The 19,425-nt window shown below is 41.0% G+C and overlaps 1 protein-coding gene across 12 annotated transcripts in view; it reads right to left on the minus strand.

Moving 5' to 3' along the window:
• UBE2H (ubiquitin conjugating enzyme E2 H) overlaps positions 1 to 19,425 on the minus strand; it is a 112,527-nt gene that overhangs the window by 53,646 nt on the left and 39,456 nt on the right. Inside the window, exon 5 of one of the 12 annotated variants that reach the window (XM_069588375.1) lies at positions 15,388 to 15,453. The exons of 8 other annotated variants lie outside the window; for them this stretch is intronic. The gene's annotated coding sequence lies outside the window, so the exon portion shown is untranslated. Of the gene's footprint in view, positions 1 to 5,055; positions 9,995 to 15,387; positions 15,454 to 19,425 lie in introns of those variants that run through there. 3 more of the 12 variants (XM_069588377.1, XM_069588384.1, XM_069588380.1) reach the window with 3 other exon arrangements.

The following is a 19,425-nucleotide window of genomic DNA, read 5'->3' on the forward strand; positions in this document are numbered from 1 at the left end:
TCCAATACTTATCATTTTTTTTTAATCAGAAGACTATACATATATTTAACTACTCTCTACTTCTGTGAAAAGGTGACACTCACTGTCAAAGAACTAAATCAGCTGGTCAAATGTCCAATTTAAATCTGCAAACTTGGAATACACCTTTGAACTGCAGAGAAAAAAGTAAAAGACTGGCAAGATTCTCAAGTCACAGAACATTCCTGTGACATCAAGTCCACAATGAAATCAAAACCAATGATCTAGATAAATTGGTAAAAAAAAAAAAAAGATCTGGGAAAAATTTTAGAGATAGGACACATTGAAAGATTGCTATTGTTGTAGTTTAGTCACTAAGTTGTATCTGAATCTTTGACCCCACGGACTGTAGCCCGGCAGGCTCCTCTGTCCATGGGATTTCCCAGCCAAGAATACTGAAGTGGGTTGCCATTTCCTTCTCCAGGGGATCTTCCCGACCCAAGGATTGAACCCACATCTCCTGCTTGGCAGGCACTGAAAGATACCAGTACTTAATTACAATCTCCAGTTCTCCTGTCCTCAGTATGGAGGTACATGAAACCATGCTCCACACGCCACGGAAGCAAACAGAAAGAACCCTGTCATTCCAAAGGCACACTACCTAATCACAGCAGGCCGGAAAAGAAACACGGGAATCTCGGCCTGACAGACGACAGCAGTACCTGAAAACGTCAGAGTCACAGGCAATGTATGATTTCCCCAGAGATGATCAAGAAACATGAGTGGTCATCTGCAAAATCTTAACAGAAACATCTATTTAAAACATACTCTGCCCTCTCTTCTGTGATGCACGCTACTTCACCAAGCCATCCACAGTGCAGGGCAATGCACATCACGAAGCAACTTCTTAATGAGAAGCTAATACGGATTTACGGCATATCTATGCAGTGTATTTGTATTCATACTTCCAGCATTCTTCTCTTCTCAGAAAATCCTTGACAACCTACTTCCTCTGTTGGTTTTAAATGTAGCAGAGCAGTTTTTACCCTAATACCTGACATATAGCTACAATGCCAATCAATGAAAATAAAATTATGTGTTTGATAATCAAGGCATATTCATTCACAGTAAGCAGTGACATTTTAAAGGAAATATTTCCTCTGCACTCTACAAGTGACATATAGTATATTACAACTGCAAAGTGATGTGCAAAAATTAATAAATACTGAGCAGTGGTACCCATTCAGGAGATGAAGATTATGGACAAGTGAAAAACAACGGATCACAGAAATGAGAAGATCTTAGGTATCAATGTACAGTCAGTCATCCTCTTAAAAAGAAAAAAAGAACAGTCAACACATCTTGAGGTCATGGAGCCACAGATGGAAAGACCTAGATGTGCAACCCAGGCCATGGCTCTTCTTCCTTCCCTCTCGGCACTGGCTAATTACGAGCTTGTGTCTCTGGAGACCAGTTTTTCCCCATCATAATTTTATGACTTCAATAATCTCAAGGAAAATTTCTTAAGGCAAGCTCTTTAAAATGAAAACAAATGCCTGTAAACCCAGATGAAAGAGGGGAAGATAACAACTGGCCTGCTCTTACAAATCACTGCTCCATAGCCCTGGTCTCAGGGCCTCCTCACCCCATGGTTCTTTCCCAGATCATGAATGACCAATACCTGCCATTCCCTTTACTTCTCCACCATGTTCACTGGGCAAAGCGGGTGTCAAGTGTTAACAACAACCTTGATTTCATAAAAATTGTAAGTTGGAAGTGAGCAGCACAGACTCAGGCTTTTTAAAGCAATATATGTACAAAGGAATAAGTAACAGGTTCAAGACCATTGTCAAGATTTTACACTGAAAAAGGCAGAACTACAGATAAATACACTGGGCAGGACGCTAAATTAAAGTGCAATCCACTATGTAGAGAACTCTGCATTCCAAAACAAATGAATGTGCCTTCATTCAGTGGAGCCCAGTCTCCATTACCCATTTGGAAGACTTATGAGAGGTAATAGCTCTGTTGGAAATTTAATAAAGGCCTGGATAAAGTATGGGGGAAGAAAAGGATTAAAAAGTAATCTAAAGTGATATAGAAAATAGCATTGTCTTCTCGACTGAAATTCTGCTTAAAAACTATAGTATATAAAAGGATATTGAGTAGGCAAATGTCCTATGTGATATGATCAAGTAGCTGTTACAAGCTGCCTTCATTTATTACCTTTATACATAATTAAAATGAAAAAAACTCGGATAAAAAATTTCAACAGAAACTGGACTGTTGCTTTAAAAAAAAGTCCATACTGAAAATAAGCAAAAGAAACTTTAAAATGGTGGTGGGGGTGCGTTGGGGGGAACAGCTTTTAGAGAAAAAACCTACCATAAGAAAATAACCCCAATATGATTGAACAGTAGAAAACCCTGGAAAGTCAAGAGATGTGAGGTGAAACTGAACTGTAAACTAGGTATGCAATGCGATACAACCACAAGGGAGCCTGCAGCTATTTAAAGCAGCATATAAGTAACAGGTGACAGAGCTGAGAAAGGAAGCTTTCCTCTCATGCTAGTGAGCTTGCTAGCTTGAGACCAACAGAAATGGTTAGTGCATAGTAAGAAATGGGTTGTTGGGTACAATGAAGAGCCATGGGAATGATAAGTAAGTGATATGGAAGCTAGCTTAATAATAATTTAAACAGAAGTTTGACATTTAACTATATACAAACAGTAAATAGAATAAAGGCTGTATTGCTATGAGTCATTGCTAGGAAATTTTAAAAAATCAAGGTTCTCACAAGGATTACTTCCTGAATAATTAAAGAATGTGGAAAAAAATCAAGTTATTTAGCAAAACAAGAAAAAATAAACCCAGACATACAAACAGTGGGTGTATATATAGTAAGAAAACCTGGTACCGAAAAGGTGACAAAACTATTAGGTTTCCCGCTCCCGTGTTTATACCACGGGGACAAGGAAGATTGATAGGCTCAGATGCCACTGAGCGAGACAGTTTTCTGGGCCCACAATCATAGGGCAGAGTGCAGCTCTGAGAACACCTTACGGTATGACTAAATAATCTCTTACGGTGGAGCACTGAGTTTCAGGCTTTTAAAAAATTGTCTTTTAAAATGTGATGGGGGCATAAAGCAGCGTTCCCATTCCTCTCTCTAATCCCACTTGCCCGGATGTTACTATTGTTTATATTAATGCTTATATTAATGTGTATATACACACATTAACATCATCATGTACACCCAGACACACAGGTGTAAACCCTTCTGTAAACACCTTTCTTTGGGTTATTCACAGAGAACATCTTTATTAGTACATATAGACCTAAGGTCCCTTAAAAAAATGCCTGTGAAATATCCCTGTACTATAAATTAAATAACTAAGCATCCATTAGTGAACAGTAGGTTGTTGCTAGTATTTTGCTATTGCAATGTTATAATGAACATCTCAGTACATGAATCTTGTTGTACTTTTGATGGTGCCTAAATGTCCTTCAAGAAAGGTTGCATACAATCATTTTATAACACTGTCATATGAGCCAACCTGTTTTCCTGATACTCTCACCAGAATTGGCACTCAAGCTTTTAAAGTGAAACAAAGTTAATCTTTAAAAACTACCCCAACTGCCATCTCGCTTCAAATTGGCCAGTGCTCTTTCTCCGTGTGGCCCTGGCTGGGTCACCCAGAGGAAAAGGATCCCACCATGTTGGACAAAAAAAGCTGAAAACAAGGCAAGTTTAGTCTGACATCATCACTCAGTTAAACAACTGGAGTAGTATCTTACTTATTTCTGTAAATACTTAGATCATTTATATTTTTACTTATCCCCTCAAGTAGAATGTTAACTTCTTATTTCTTGGGTGCTTCTGATATTTTAAATAGCTCCCCTTAGACCAAACTACTTTTGCTGTTACAGCATACAAAATAATGAATTCTCACAAAAGAATTATAGAACTGAATCCCTCAACAACAGATATTCAACATTTAAAGAACTGTTAGTCTCCAACTTACTAAAAGACACAGTTAACCCCTGACTACAGAAAACAAAAGAAAGATCTCGTAATAATGGGCATATAAATATTCACTGCTAAGCCAAATATCAATAACCTCAGATATGCAGGTGACACCACCCTTATGGCAGAAAGTGAAGAAGAACTAAAGAGCCTCTTGATGAAAGTGAAAGAGGAGAGTGAAAAAGTTGGCTTAAAGCTCAACATTCAGAAAACTAAGATCACGGCATCTGGTCCCATCACTTCATGGCAAATAGATGGGGAAAGAGTGTCAGACTTTACTTTTGGGGGCTCCAAAATCACTGCAGTTGGTGACTGCAGCCATGAAATTAAAAGAAGCTTACTCTTTGGAAGGAAAGTTATGACCAACCTAGATAGCATATTAAAAAGCAGAGACACTACTTTGCCAACCAAGGTCCATCTAGTCAAGGCTATGGTTTTTCCAGTAGTCATGTATGGATGTGAGAGTTGGACTGTAAAGAAAGCTGAGCACCAAAGAATTGTTGCTTTTGTTGGAGAAGACTCTTGAGATCCCTTGGACTGCAAGGAGATCCAACCAGTCCATCCTAAAGAAGATCAGTCCTGGGTGTTCACTGGAAGGACTGATGCTGAAGCTGAAACTCCAATACTTTGGCCACCTGATACGAAGAGCTGACTCATTTGAAAAGACCCTGATGCTGGGAAAGATTGAGGGCAGGAGGAGAAGGGGACGACAGAGGATGAGATGGCTGGATGGCATCACCGACTCGATGGACATGGGTTTGGGTGGACTCCAGGAGTTGGTTAATGACAGGGAGGCCTGGTGTGCTGAGGTTCATGGGGCCGCAAAGAGTCGGACATGACTGAGCGACTGAACTGAACTGAAGCCACACAGTACTATAAGATTTTTCCTTTTCAGAATTTTTTTTTTCCCAAAGAAATAATCACCACCCTAAAAAAACTAAGCAAACAAAGAAATAAATGTATCTAACATTATTTGTCCTTCAACTGTGACAGACTGTCTCTTGATGCTTAAACCCATCAAGATGAGTATCTGAGTATCTGCATTTGAATGTCTTCCCTCAAAAACTTACCTTCCTCACTCTTCAGGCTTGATCAGGTGGCATATGTTCCCCAAGTATACGCTGGCTAGACAGCCAAGGAAGGTGACTTATGAATATTCCAGCTGACAGAAGGGAAGCCGCCCAGGGATCAATACCTGACTACTGTGCTGAGTGTAATGAACAATTTTTCTGTTAAAACCACTATGATCACTCTAACAGCAAGAGACAATATCCAGCATCGGCATTATTCAGACAGTAAAATCCAGGGCTGCATAGACACAGGCTGGAGACTGACAGGATGGCAGAGAATTTGTACCAATCCCTGCCACTCAGTTTCACCACATCCCTGGGTTGCAGAGTTCCGGTTCCCCAAAGGAATAGGGCTCTTTTCCAGGAACAGAGATCTCACAATAATACTGTCTGGAATTCTAGTGGTTAGAGAGTGGGCTCATTAGTGTCAATCTCGAGATGCCACATGGGTCTTGGGCAGGCCACTTAACCTCTCCATGCCTTCATTTCCCTCAATGCACAAAGGAGGCAACAGTAAATATATCGTAGGATTAAGGTTAAGGCTCAGTACTTCCTATTATCATGAATACTTCCAAGACAGTAACCTCAGATTTAACAAGGTACATCTATTCATCTAATCTACCTTAGTTACTAACCTACAAAGCTGAAATTACAGCTCTTCAATCTTGAGAAGAGTTAAGCACATAATGACTTTTTACCTTTAATATGCCTAGGTCCTTAATAATATTGATGTTAGCAATTGCTAATGAGGGGATAATTAACCTATAATTTGTTCCAAAGATAGCATTCAGCCCAATTTCTCTGCCGGTGCAGCCCCTCCCCAATTTAAGAAATTGCTACTTCCCCTTCAGTCACAAATATTAACAGCTAGCCCTTTCAACACTTAACAATGCCCTGAGCACCATTCTAAGCCTTTTGTACTGACTTACAACCCTCACAACAGCCCAGGGAGACAAGTTGTTATTACAAAGACAGGCTAAGTAACCCTCTCAGGCTCACGCAGCCAGCAAGTTGTAGAGCTGGGGCTGAAACCCAGGCAGCCTAGTTCAAGTCAGTACCCTTAGCCGCTCAACACTGTCTATATAGACCAGAGCTTTTGGAGAAGGGTGGAATATGCTCAGTCTTGTCTTGATTTAGGAAGATTAACTCCAGCGAGGCTGCAGAGCTGTCTGGGAGCCAGTGATGGGAAGGCCAGCTGGGATCTGATCAGCAAGAACAGGGAGGAGCTGACAGGGAGCAGGAAGACAGAGAGGAAGCCAGTTTCTACGAGATTACTAAGAGCTGAATGAACTTTATGACAAATTATACTTGAGGGGAGAGAAGACTTGGTGCTGAAATAGTAGGTGGACCAGCAGAAAATAATGATGGTCAGTAAGACTAAGCGAAAAATTCTCAATGATACAGAAGGCTAAACTGGCTGTATTACAGGTTCCTAGGGAGATAAATTTAGGCATAAAAAGGAACTTCTTATGAGTGTCTGGCCAATTGTAAGCTATGTTTCACACATAAGACAAATTCTCAGTTCTCTTCCAATCATTATTTGTGAAAATTATCTTTCCAGAAAAGAATACACAAAAAGAACATCTAGAATCACAAGTTCTAACAAATAATGATGAATCCAGTTGCAAACAAATCTTAACCTGTGTGAATCACCGTATCAACCGTTGTCTTATTTTACTTATCTGAACCCATAACATAACCGACACATTCATGCCCTACTCTGCCTCCCTTTCGAGCTATGCTGGTCTTTCATTTCCCTGCAATACAAGCTCTTGCCCTTCTCAGCGCCTCTGCGATGGCTGCTTCTGGCTAGCCTTGCCTTCCCTGTTTCTACAGATAGCTTGCTTCTTCTTATCCTTTATGTTGTGTCTTAAATGCCACTTCCTCACTAATCTTTCTCATCACTTGGAGTATATACCCCAACAGACCCCCAACTATTCTTTACTTCAGCCTAAGGTCTGTCTCCTTCTAGGTCTTACTGTAGTACTATTTTGTCTAATCTCATTCTCCCTAACCTCCAGAAAATGTAAGTTCCAAGATGGCAGGGAACCTAGTATCTGACTTATTCTTTGTCTGGAGTATGGTGGGTGCTCAATAAACACTGGTTACAGTAAATAAAGTGAGTGCCAGGCACCATGGCTACAGAGTGGGATATGCTCTCAGAGAGCTCAAGTTCTTGTAGGGAAATAGGCAACCAACTGCCAGGCAGCGAAATAAGTGAGTGTTATGCTAAGGGTTACCCAGAAGTGCTACAGAGGAGTACAGAGGATGCTCTAAAGTCAGAAGGGTGGGGAATGGAGAGGGTGTTTTCAGGAGGTAATGATGCCAGCTGAACCCTAGGGGAGATGGGCCTTTTCTCTTGGCAGCTACAATGAAGTTTTCTCTCAACATAAAAAATAAGAAGGCCCTCAAAGTTCAACTCAAGATCAATACATAATGGCTAATGAGAGAGAGGCACAAGCCATCTAAAGCAGAAAGCCTGGTTTGCTGCAAACAAGATTCAAGCAGAGCCAGAAAGAACGTACTTATATATGTAAAGAAACATTCAGTGACTTCCCTGGGGGTCCGGTGGCTAAAACTCCTTGCTCCCAATGCTGGGGGGCCCAGTTCAACCACTGGTCTAGGAACTAGATCTCACATGCTGCAACTAAGACCCAGCAAGGCCAAATAAATAAAGTAAATATTTTTTTTAAAAAGAAAGAAAGAAACAAGGTATTTAACAACAAGGGTCTGCTCTGCAAGCACTGAAGAACAATGGAAAAGGGAAAGGCTGGCAGGGGCCACTGAACTAAGTGGGCAGGAGAGGAGGACCTTTTGCTCACGGATGAGTTTTTTGGTCACAAAGGATCTCCCTGTTTGTTAAGAGACGGACGGTAGCATCATTTGATCATGACAAGCCATTAAATACTTGATTCATCGCATCACTTTTGTTCTGACTCCTTCTCAGATAACATTCTAATTATGGTATGGGCTTCTAGCTATGTCTAGGAGAGAATACACTGAAAATTATATACTAGCTTTCCAATTTCAGACTCACGAGTTTGGTTAGTCTGAGGCCAGGGAAATGGATCTGCTCTTAGTTCACCCCCCAATTAAAAACTCCCAACAAAGCATGAGGTTAGCCTATCTTTAAACAGAGTTAAGGAAAAGGATTTAAGGAAAATGTTTGAGGTGGATCTGACTGATAGGGAAGGTGAGGGAAAAGGGACATGCCAAGGATGAGTCCAAGGTTTTAGGCTTCAGTTATCTGGGGATGGTTGATACCATTCAGCAAGAAAGCAACCGCCTGAGAGTGGGCATAAGACTTACAGACGATGTACCACTGAGGACATGTTGAATCTGTAGTCTCTGAAGGGTAGGTAACTGGAGATGTCCAGTAGGCACTTGGCTATCCAAGACTGGAACTCCAGAGACACGAAATTTTTTAAATTTGGAGACATTTGTATTTGAGCAATCATAGATGAAAGCACCCAAGAAAGGCATGCCAACTACCAAAAGATGAGGAACCTGAATACATCCATTATTTAAAGGATGGAAGAAAAGATATCTGCAAGGTAGGCTGTGAAACGGAGAAAGGCACCTATAATTGTCCTAAATATTTGTTAGGTTATCTTTCAATGTCAGATTTCAACAAGCACATCTGCAATTTTTTTTTTTAAACAGAGAAAGTAAAACAAATTGCTTATAGTACAGTCGCTAAAAAAGACACAAAAGTTATTTCAGAATACCATAATATGGCTTCCTGAACAGGAAGGAAATCAATGAGATACACCCTACTGACTTCTTACTAGGACTTGAAAAAGTGAAATAAGGCTGGTTGAAAGGAACAAAGGCTTTTCTTTTGGGACCTACTTTAAATGTTTAAGTCTTGCCAAGAGTTCAAAGTCCATGATGCTAACCACCTTTGGATGAATGTGTGAGGCAGAGATAAAAGCGCCAATGTGCATCTTAATAACTAACACTGGTTTGGAGAAACTTGACTGTCCATTTATACATTTTTTTTCACTGTGATGATCAAACTTTCATCCCCTAAGAGATCTATAATACAGCACAGTACTATTCACCCCAACAGTGTCACTGAGCTGGTGACTGGTTTTGAAGAGCCACTGAAAATTTTACTGTCAACAAGAACAATTTATTGTCTTTTTTTTTTAAGCAAAGCCATGTGCTGAAATTTGAGCTGTACAACATTTTCTACCCTATTGCAGTTAACAAGTTTGCTAGACAAGACCAAATTACTCCATAAAAAACCTGAGATTTCAATATAGACTGCAAAGTTAAAAGGCCGAACAGCAGTACACTCAGTCAGATGAGGGCATAATTACTCAAGACCTGATTGTGTAAGAAGAAAATGGGGACTAAGCCAGATTTACGGAAAGGCAAGACAGTCAAGAAAAGAGGCAAAGTGAAGTTACAGCAGTGCTACAAGCAGAGTACAGATATAAGCAACGGGATGGATGCAGGAACTGTGCCAGAATTAGCTGAACAGGTTTTGTTTGGTTCTGTTTTTTTTTTTTTGAATAAGAGATTCATGTAGTTGAGCCGTAATAACCAAGGCCGGAGAAGCCACCGAGCGGCAAGACAGCTGAGCACAAGGCCATGGAGTTCTGTCCTTCATCCTATGGACAGTATATGGCCAGTGGTTTTATGCACAGATGGGTGGTGGATGCAGAGCAAGATTTTTGGAAAAACCAGGGTGGTGGATGCAAAGCAAGATTTTTGGAAAAATCAATCTGGCAACTGCATGCAGAAGAGGCAGAAGGTAACAAGATTGTGGTGTGTTATATATTATGGCAACCCACTCCAGAACTCTTGCCTGAAAAATTCCATGGACTGAGAAGCCTGGTAGGCTACAGTCCACAGGGTCACAAAGAGTCGGACACGACCGAGTGAATTCACCAGCTCGCTAGCTATACATTTGTCAAAACTCACCAAATCTACACTAGAAATTGCCAAATTTTATTGTATTTATTAATACATTATACATCCCCAATGCTAATTTTTGGAAAGAAAGGACAATCGCCAAGTCAGGAATGAGACAAGTATTAAAAGTACAGGCTGTAAAACTCCAAAGGTTTAGTGACTGAGGTGAATTCAGCAGTGTGCTGAAGCCTGCTGATCACATGCATCTCTTCCCAAGTTCAGTGACCTCCCATCTGTAGTCTAAAATCAGGCATGGTGGAGTACTTAGACCTCAAAAATCAGTAACTGCTACAAATAAGGGCTTTATCCCCCCATGGGTGGTTGTTCAGCATTCACCAGCACACCACTGTGTCAATTCTACACAAGGTCTCGTATGAATATGGCGCTAAATGAAGAGTCCCTCGACACTTTTGTCTAATTCAAAATAATCACATTGTTCTGAAGCACCATTTCTTAATCTTACCATCGACAGATGGTTACCAAAAAAGTATTAAGATTTTAAGAGCCTAACATTTATTTAGTTTCAAGAACTAAAGCATGCCTATGAGTAAGACAGAAACCTTTGTCTGCATCTCTCAATCAAGGTTTTATAGCTATTATGTGGTTGCCCTGGGACTAACACCAATTGATGATGATAATACACAAAAAATTCCAGCATTCACTCCAATATAGTAGAGGCTAATTGCATGGGCCTATTATTGGAATATGCTTTCCAAGTTCAAACTAGTTGCATTTCAATAAAGTTCAGAGGGTTTTCTGGGGAAACCCTACTGTGAAAAGATGAACTTTGTCTTAACAACTTTAGTTTCAAAAACCATTCACTTATAGATGCCTATTTCACATCTCTGAAGCAAAATGGCTCATTTGTTATGTAGATTACTGAGCAGTCACTTAGGAATAAAGAGATTTTTTTCTTTAGAGGCTCCAGCTAACTATCTGCATAGGCTCACATTCAAAATGAGCAAAGTGTACTCTAAATATGACAGCAAATAACTGTTTGAACCTTTCTGATTTAACTGCAGAAAGTACAAACATGCACCTCCTTCCTATTTTCCAACCCACCTTCCAGGGGCCAACCTGGAGTTCCTCCCAAGAAAGGCTGCCTTTCTACAGAGCCCCTAGTGAAAGTGAAAGTTGTTCAGTCGTGTCTGACTCTTTACAACCCCATGGACTATACAGTCCATGGTATTCTCCAGGCCGGAATATTGGAGTGGGTAGCCTTTCCCTTCTTCAGGGGATCTTCCCAGCCCAGGTCTCCCGAATTGCAGACGGATTCTTTACCAGCTGAGCCACAAGGGAAGCCCAAGAATACTGGAGTGGGTAGCCGATCCCTTCTCCAGCAGATCTTCCCGACCCAGGAATCAAACTGGGGTCTCCTGCATTGCAGGCAGATTCTTTACCAACTGAGCAATAAGGGAAGCCCCATAGAGCCCCTAGGTCACCTGCAAAACTAAGCAATCAGGGTCCACAAAGAGGTGGGGTACAACAAAGGACAAAGGATGATGTTCACCACAGCAGGCAAGCCCTTAGCGAACAGACAAGTTTTGTTTCAAAAGTTCTTTAGTTCATTACTTAAAACTCAGAATGTTCATGTCTCACAAATAAAAGCCAATTAAACTCATCTTTATTTTCTTGGGCTCCAAAATCACTGCAGATGGTGACTGCAGCCATGAAATTGAAAAGATGCTTGCTTCTTGGAAGAAAAGCTATGAACAATCTAGACAGCATATTAAAAAGCAGCGACGTTATTTTGCCAACAAAGGTCCATTTAGTCAAAGCTATGGTTTTTCTAGTAATCATGTACAGATGTGAGTGCTGGACTATAAAGAAAGCTGAGCATTAAAGAATTGATGCTTTTTTTATTTTTTGTTTTTATCTTTATTTTTAAAATTATTTACTTTACAATATTTTATTGGTTTTATTGGTTTTGCCATACATTGACTTGAATCCGCCATGGGTGTACATGTGTTCCCCCTCCTGAACCCCACTCCCTCCTCCCTCCCCTTCCCATCTCTCTGGGTCATCCCAGTGCACCAGCCCCGAGCACCTGTATCATGCATCGAACCTGGACTGGCAATTCGTTTCACATATGATAATTCAAGTTTCAATGCCATTCTCCCAAATCATCCCACCCTTGCCCTCTCCCACAGAGTCCAAAAGATCGTTCACTACATCTCTGTCTTGCATACAAGGTTATCGTTACCTTCTTTCTAAATTCATATATATGCGTTAGTATACTGTGGGGTGTTTTTCCTTCTGGCTTACTTCACTCCGTGTAATAGGCTCCAGTTTCATCCACCTCATTAGAACTGATTCAAATGTATTCTTTCTAATGGCTGAGTAATATTCCATTGTGTATATGTACCACAGCTTTCTTATCCATTCGTCTGCTGATGGCCATCTAGGTTGCTTCCATGTCCTGGCTATTATAAACAGTGCTGTGATGAACACTGGGGTACATGTGTCTCTTTCGATTCTGGCTTCCTCAATGTATATGCCCAGCAGTGGGATTGCTGGGTCATTATGGCAGTTCTATTTCCAGTTTTTTAAGGAATCTCCACACTGTTCTCCATAGTGGCTGTACTAGTTTGCAGTCTCACCAACAGTGTAAGAGGGTTCCCTTTTCTCCATACAACAATTGATGCTTTTGAACTGTGGTGTTGGAGAAGACTCTGGAGAGTCTCATGGACTGTAAGGAGATCCAACCAGTCCATCTTAAAGGAAACCAGTCCTGAATATTCATTGAAAGGACTGATGCTGAAGCTGAAACTCTAATACTCTGGCCACCTGATGCAAAGAACTGACTCATTGGAAAAGACCCTGATGCTGGGAAAGATTGAAGGTGGGAGGAGAAGGAGACAACAGAGGATGAGATGGATGGATGGCATCACCGACTTGATGGACATGAGTGAGCAAGCTCCGGGAGACGATGATGGACAGGGAAGCCTGGCGTGCTACAGTCCATGGGGTCACAAAGAGTCAGACACAACTGAGCGACTGAACTGAGCTGAAACTCATCTCTGAAGTATATTATTTTACTTCGAATTGTTAATCCTCATCTATACCAACATTTCTATTAGAAAGTACACGTGCATCCATACTAAGATGCTAACATCATTATTTGAACCTCACTGTGTCTAGAGCCCCTCTCTCAGAAGGGAAGCAGGATATAGAATCATCATCATGAAGAACTCTGAAATGGAAGGAGCAGGGAGAAAACATCAGGTGGGAGAAATAACAATTACCAGGATACTACCATCCCCTGCCCTTACTGATAACTGGGTGGGGACAGTGGGTGGCAGGGATTCATCAGAGTGTGCCCACACTCCTTGAAGCTCCACTGCTCTAGGAAGTGAGCTGCCAGGCCATGAAGAGCATACAAGGGGATGGTTCTAAGTCCCAGGCCTGTTCACTGAGCATTCTTTGTACCACAGACCCTAGCCAAAACTTTCCTTTTGACACTCTCCTTAGGCTTTTAATTCCCTTAGAAGAGTAGAAATAAAAACTCCCCAAAAAGGAAAGAAAAACATACATGTGTCCCTACCTCTTTATTAATGAACATTAACATTCTTCAAAATGTCCAAGCCCAGGTGTACCAGGTACAGTTCTAGCAGCAGGGGACAAAGTATAAAAGATTCAGGATCTATTCTCCAAGGAGCAGCGTGAAAGAGGTGGGAGTTGGATACACAAGCACAAACTGATTATAAAGTGGTAACTGCTTGACTAAGGGGAACACAAAGGGTGCTATTAAAATAATGCAGAAGGCAGGAAAGCATCTAAGGCAAATACGGAGATGGGGCGTCTGAGGACGAGGCAAGACTTGAGGAGTGCAAATTGACAGCAAAGGACTTCTTAGTAAAGATATAAGAATTCATACACTGGATCATTTTTGAGAGAATATCGAGGAAAAAAAAAAGATTAGTCATTACAATAAAAATTCAAAGAAAAAAAAAGAATAAACAAAGTTAGCCAAAAGAAGAGAAAGGGAACTACATAGATAGGCTAGTAACTGTCCTCTCCAAAGGCTCATGTCCTGCCAAGTGGGTGCAGCACTGCACCTCAGATTCTCACAGGAGGAAGGCAATGCCTCTCTACTGAAATGACCTTTACACCAAGGGCAGGCTTTAGAACACAGGGACTGAAGAACCACCGAGGCTTTTTAAGCAGGAAGTGGTATGATCAGATGTAATACTAGAAACAGGATCACTCTAGCAGCAAAATGAAAGGCAGACCGGAAGGAGACAGAGGCTAGACACAGGGAGCCCTGAAGTGAGGTGATTTGCCATAGTCCAGGGAGATGATGGGAGGCTGAATACAGCAGCGGTGGTACAGATGGGGAGAAGCGGGGGAGTAAAGATTTCAAGGGGGGGCAGAATAAACAGGATGAGGGAGGAGTTAAGGGAACATTCCGGTTTCCCACTTGGAAACAGATGACTGACCACACATAAAAAGACTACAGTCTGACTTTGAAGAATACAGTGTTAAAATCAGTACCAGAAATGTTAAGGGGCTTGTTGGGATAGGTGTTCTTGGAGAGAAGTTGGAAGGCAGGCAGCTATGCTAATCTAGAGTCTGGGAAACAATTCAGCTGCAGGTGTGTGTGCGCCTGTGCATGGATTTCCCAGGGAAGAACACCGGAGTGGGTTGCCACTTTCTTCCTTAGGGTATCTTCCCAACCCAGGGATCGAACCCATGTCTCCTGCACTGGTATATTCTGTACTGCTGAGCCACCAGAGAAGCCCAATGTGTGTGTATATATGAATCATTTTATGGTAAGGAAAGTTATGTGAAAAGAAGAATGAGGATCAAGCCCACAGGCAAACCAACCTTTAAAAAATCTACATCAACCTTCAAAGAGAGATGTAGGACCAAGACAGGGCTTCAAAATGAGACTGAACCAAGCATTTCTGTTTAGTCCAGGTGTCCACAAACCATGAAAGAGGTGGGAGTTACAAATATAATTTGACTCTACCATGCCAAGCCTATCCACTTATAAATAGCTGATGGCGGCTTCTGTGCTGCAACAGCAGAGTCGAGCAGAGTTGCAAAAAAAGACTGTATGGTTGACAAAGCCTAAAATATTTACTATTTGATTCTTTACAGAGTATTTACTATTTGGCCCATCCCTGTTTTAGTTAATAGCCCTTCAGCAAGAGTCCATCCCTACTTCCTACCTCAGTTTCTCCATTTGAAAAAAGTACATTATGTTTTCAAATGCAGCAAAAACTTAAAAAGCTCATGGAAGTTGTTAATATCAAAGCCTTTCATCAACTAATGTATTTTCAGTTAAAATCAAGGTTTTAAAGTATATAAAAATTTACAACACATAATTTAAGAACACAGTATTTAAACTACAAAGCAATTTACTGATTCCCATGACTACAAAATAAATGGAATCCCAAACTGTACCTTAAATCCAATTCAGGAGGTTACAGCACAGTCTACTCCAGAAAGCATTCACCGCTACAAAAACCTCTGGTAACAGAAGAGACGGTAACAGAAGCAGAATAAAAACACCCCCCTCTCCATCACCACCGCCATCATTTCCAGAACACCTTTCACATTCAGTCATTATGCTGAGCACTCAGTGCCTGTTTGTCTCTCATTTCAGTGCTACGATGATGGTACCCATCCATCTTACAGATGAGGAAACTCAGCCTGAGGAATGTTAAAAGCCTCATCTCAGTCACCTAGTGGAGAGTGGGTGGAACCGGTAACTAGTGCAGCCACAGTCAGAACCAGGTCTGACCTCAGAGGCTCTGGACTTATCCTAAAACCCATTCTTTTTAGTTTGTTACCCACACCAAGGGAGATAAAATCTGTAAAGGGACAAACGGAACCTGGAAACAACCAGGAACACATACCTATCTGCTTCTCTTACTCTCTTGAAACTCAAAGATCTTAGAACCCAGGTTGGTATCACAGGCATAAGAAGGTGAAATGTATCGATTGCTCTAAGGGGCTATGGCCTTGGAACGACAACCAGGTACGCTTGTTGCCAGAAGACAACGTACTCTGAGTTCCAAACTACCATCTCACAAATGAACTTTTTAAGCAACTCTCTGTGTAAACTGAGGGCAGCCAACACAAGAAATAAAAAGATCTCAGTAAATCAGATATTATAATGTACTCTAAGAAGTAATACAATACACTTAATGGAAAGAACATGGGTGTTCCCTTTAAACTGGTTTGAAATCTTGTTTCAACACCAGCCTCATGACAGTAAACTACTTATCTTTTCTGAGTCCACTCCCTCGGGGAAATAAGACCATCTATTTCTCCATGTGGTCGGGGGTAATACCGGTACTACAGAATTGAGTGACTGGGTTTATCATCCAGCTCTGCAACTTAACTTGGCATAAGGGGTATAGTCGCTAAGTCATGTCCGACTCTTTTGAGACCCCATGGACTATAGCCCACCAGGCTCCTCTGTCCGTGGGATTCTCCAGGCAAGAACCCTGGAGTGGGTGCCATTTCCTTCTCCAGAGGATCAAATCTGTATCTACCGCACTGCACGTAGATTCTTCACCACTGAGCCACCAGGGAAGCCTGTAGCCTAAACCTCAGGTTTCTCAGCTGTGTAACAGGAAAAATGACAATAGGATTTCCTTCTGGGGGTTATTTTGAGGACTAAGATATCAAAAGTGCCAAAGGCACAATGCCTGACATGTAGTAAACACTAAAAAAAAAAAAAAAACCAAACAAACCAAAACCCCACATTTTATCACTTTAAGTTACCAAATGACAAGTCAGCTTCCAACCCTCCTAAAACAGATCTCTAAGGGAGGCAACATCTTTTCCTGAGGATATGACATTAACTTTTATAGCTTTAAAGGAGTCATAGAAAAAACACTGCCACCCCACCCTCACCCCCCCCCCAAAAAAAAAACAAACGATGGCTTGGCTCCATTTTGTTAAATGTCGAGAAGTTTTCTTCATCTCTTGCCTCAAACCTTAAAATAAATATTAAATAATACTACTGGTGCTTTCAGGAGGGCAACGCCCTTAACCTTTAAACAGAACAAGACTCTCTTCCCCCCACATATGGTTTTCAGAGCACCAGGAAGAAACAGTGGAAAGGCATCTGTTAGAAGCAGAACTTTAACTCTTTGTAAAACAGTCTGCGTGCACCTGTGGCCAGAGCAGAAGCACCGGATGAGTGGGCCACGAGCCCTGCCCAGAACTCCCCCCACCCTAACACGCAGTACCCTTTAAGCCCCACCCCATCTCAAAAGCCATAAAAATACTGAGTTCCACAGATTTTTCTTTCAATCATTAGCTCAAGATACAGAAACAGATCAAAGGAACTGCAAAGATAATCTATAATTTTAAAAAATTCCTTGTCCTTTACCAGTCTTGTAAGTCCATCCAGCTAAAATATGTCTTTCACACCAAGTTCAATTATTAATGACAAGACAAGAAATCCATAAAGCATTCTGACTCTCAGAAGGCTTTCTCAGATGCACTTTACATTTTCAAATGGCTTACAGTGCTGCACCTGTTCATTTTTCTTCAAATGACTTCTGCCTTTTTTTTTTTTAAGGACTCTCATACTCTAAACATAAAGTTTCAATGGGCACTATAACTGGCTTAACATAGTAATCCTCTGCCATTAAATATATCCAATTCCAAATGGATCTAAGAAAAATGGGAAAACAGTCTTCAGATATAGCACTGGCTTTATCTAACACAGAAATCAACAAGCTCAGCCTTTACAGCTCTCAACAGATTTGGTTTATATTTCTCAGCCATTTTCTACAGAATATGCACAGTGATTAAGTCCTGGGCTTTCCTCTCATTCTTCCAAAACCATTTATCTGTGCTCAAGTTCTAACAGAATTTTTTAAAAAGAGAAATCCTCCCCCAAAATCAAACCCAGGACCAGAGCCATCATGTCCACCACTAAGCAAATAGTAACCTGACTTTTGTTTTGAAAACTACAGGGAAGTAGCTTTTCTGTTTTAGATTTCATTCCTGGGGAAATGGAAATAGATGCAAGATTTCAAGGTTATACAGTACACACAGGGAACATCCTGTCCACTTGCCTAACATACTCCTAGCATGCTTACAGTTAATGGCCAAACCATCTGCAAAAGTCTCCTCTGCTCAGTCTCACATGTTGCCCACAAAGTCAAGATTACACTGTTTCATTTTGTTTATTTTAGAACAGTCACCTTGTATCCAACTGATCCAGCCTACTTCTGCTGCCAAGGTGTTAACATGTATTATACTTGCTAAAGGCAGTAAGTAATACGACAGGCCCAGCTCCCATCTTGAGGACCCTCACACCCCTCTCTTCCCTCACCTATTGAACTGTGTGTATTTGTGTGTGTGTGTGTGTGCACGTGCGTGTGTTACAGGCTGGGTGGGTGATAGGAGGATGAGGCTGAGAGAATCAACACTGTGGGGGGGGGGGCAGTTTGAGATGAAAGACACAGGCAGGATAACTGGGCAACACAAACTTCTGTCTAGTTCTTTTAATACCAGGTATGATTCCCTCAATTAGAGCTCTCCCTGGATTAAGTCCTAAACTAATAAAAAGCCTTTTTTAGAGATCTCATGGAGGAAAATCGGTATTTTTAGGGTATCAAGTAGCTAGGAAAAACAACAAAGACTTTGCACGGCAAAGTTTAGAAAAGTTATTTTAGGTATCTACTTGCATATGATTTTCCTAAATTAAAAATAACATCTATGCAATAGCCAGTGTTGACCCAGCATCTCAAAGAACATACCTCTACTTAAAACAAACGCAAGTGTGACATTTATTATGAGTGCTAACTGTTCTGTGCTAGATTTTTAACATTTATTCTTTTAAGGCATGGAGAATTTCAAAATACATTTGGTGTCTCCAACCTGGTCTCTAAAATTGTCCTATTTAAATTAGGTGCTGGCAGGCCTCAACTTTCACGCCTTAAAGCAAGACAAATGCTCCTATGAAAAAGAACTGGCAGCTGAGGGATGCCAAAAGCAGACAGGACCTCAGAAAGACCTCTCATATCATTTATACACACACAGAGTCGATTGACAGAAAACACTCAAGCTTTCTTAAGGAAGTTCTTTCAACTACACTCGTATTTGCTATGAAGCAGCGAAAGAGATGAAGACTGAAAATATCACCATGAAAGACTGTCCAGAACCACAAATTCCTAAAGTCACCAATTCTATGCAAACCTATACCCATTTGACGATAGAAAAAAAATACCATGAAGACCGTTTGCTGTCCCACTTAAAACCAAGCAGTGTGGATGAGAGCAAATGCATCACATGCAAGGCTACAAATATTTCTATTTTGGAAAGCAAATGACCAATCCCAGTTTGGAGGAGAAATATCGCTTTCTATCATCTGTTTCAAAAGGCAGTAATAAATAAAGAGCCAAGCTAATGAGCCTGAAACTGAAATTAAAAACAAAAACTAGATTAACTTTTAAAATACAAAAAATTCATTTT

The sequence above is a fragment of the Ovis canadensis genome, chromosome 4, assembly GCF_042477335.2.
Source record: "Ovis canadensis isolate MfBH-ARS-UI-01 breed Bighorn chromosome 4, ARS-UI_OviCan_v2, whole genome shotgun sequence".
NCBI classification, from domain to species: Eukaryota; Metazoa; Chordata; class Mammalia; order Artiodactyla; family Bovidae; genus Ovis; species Ovis canadensis.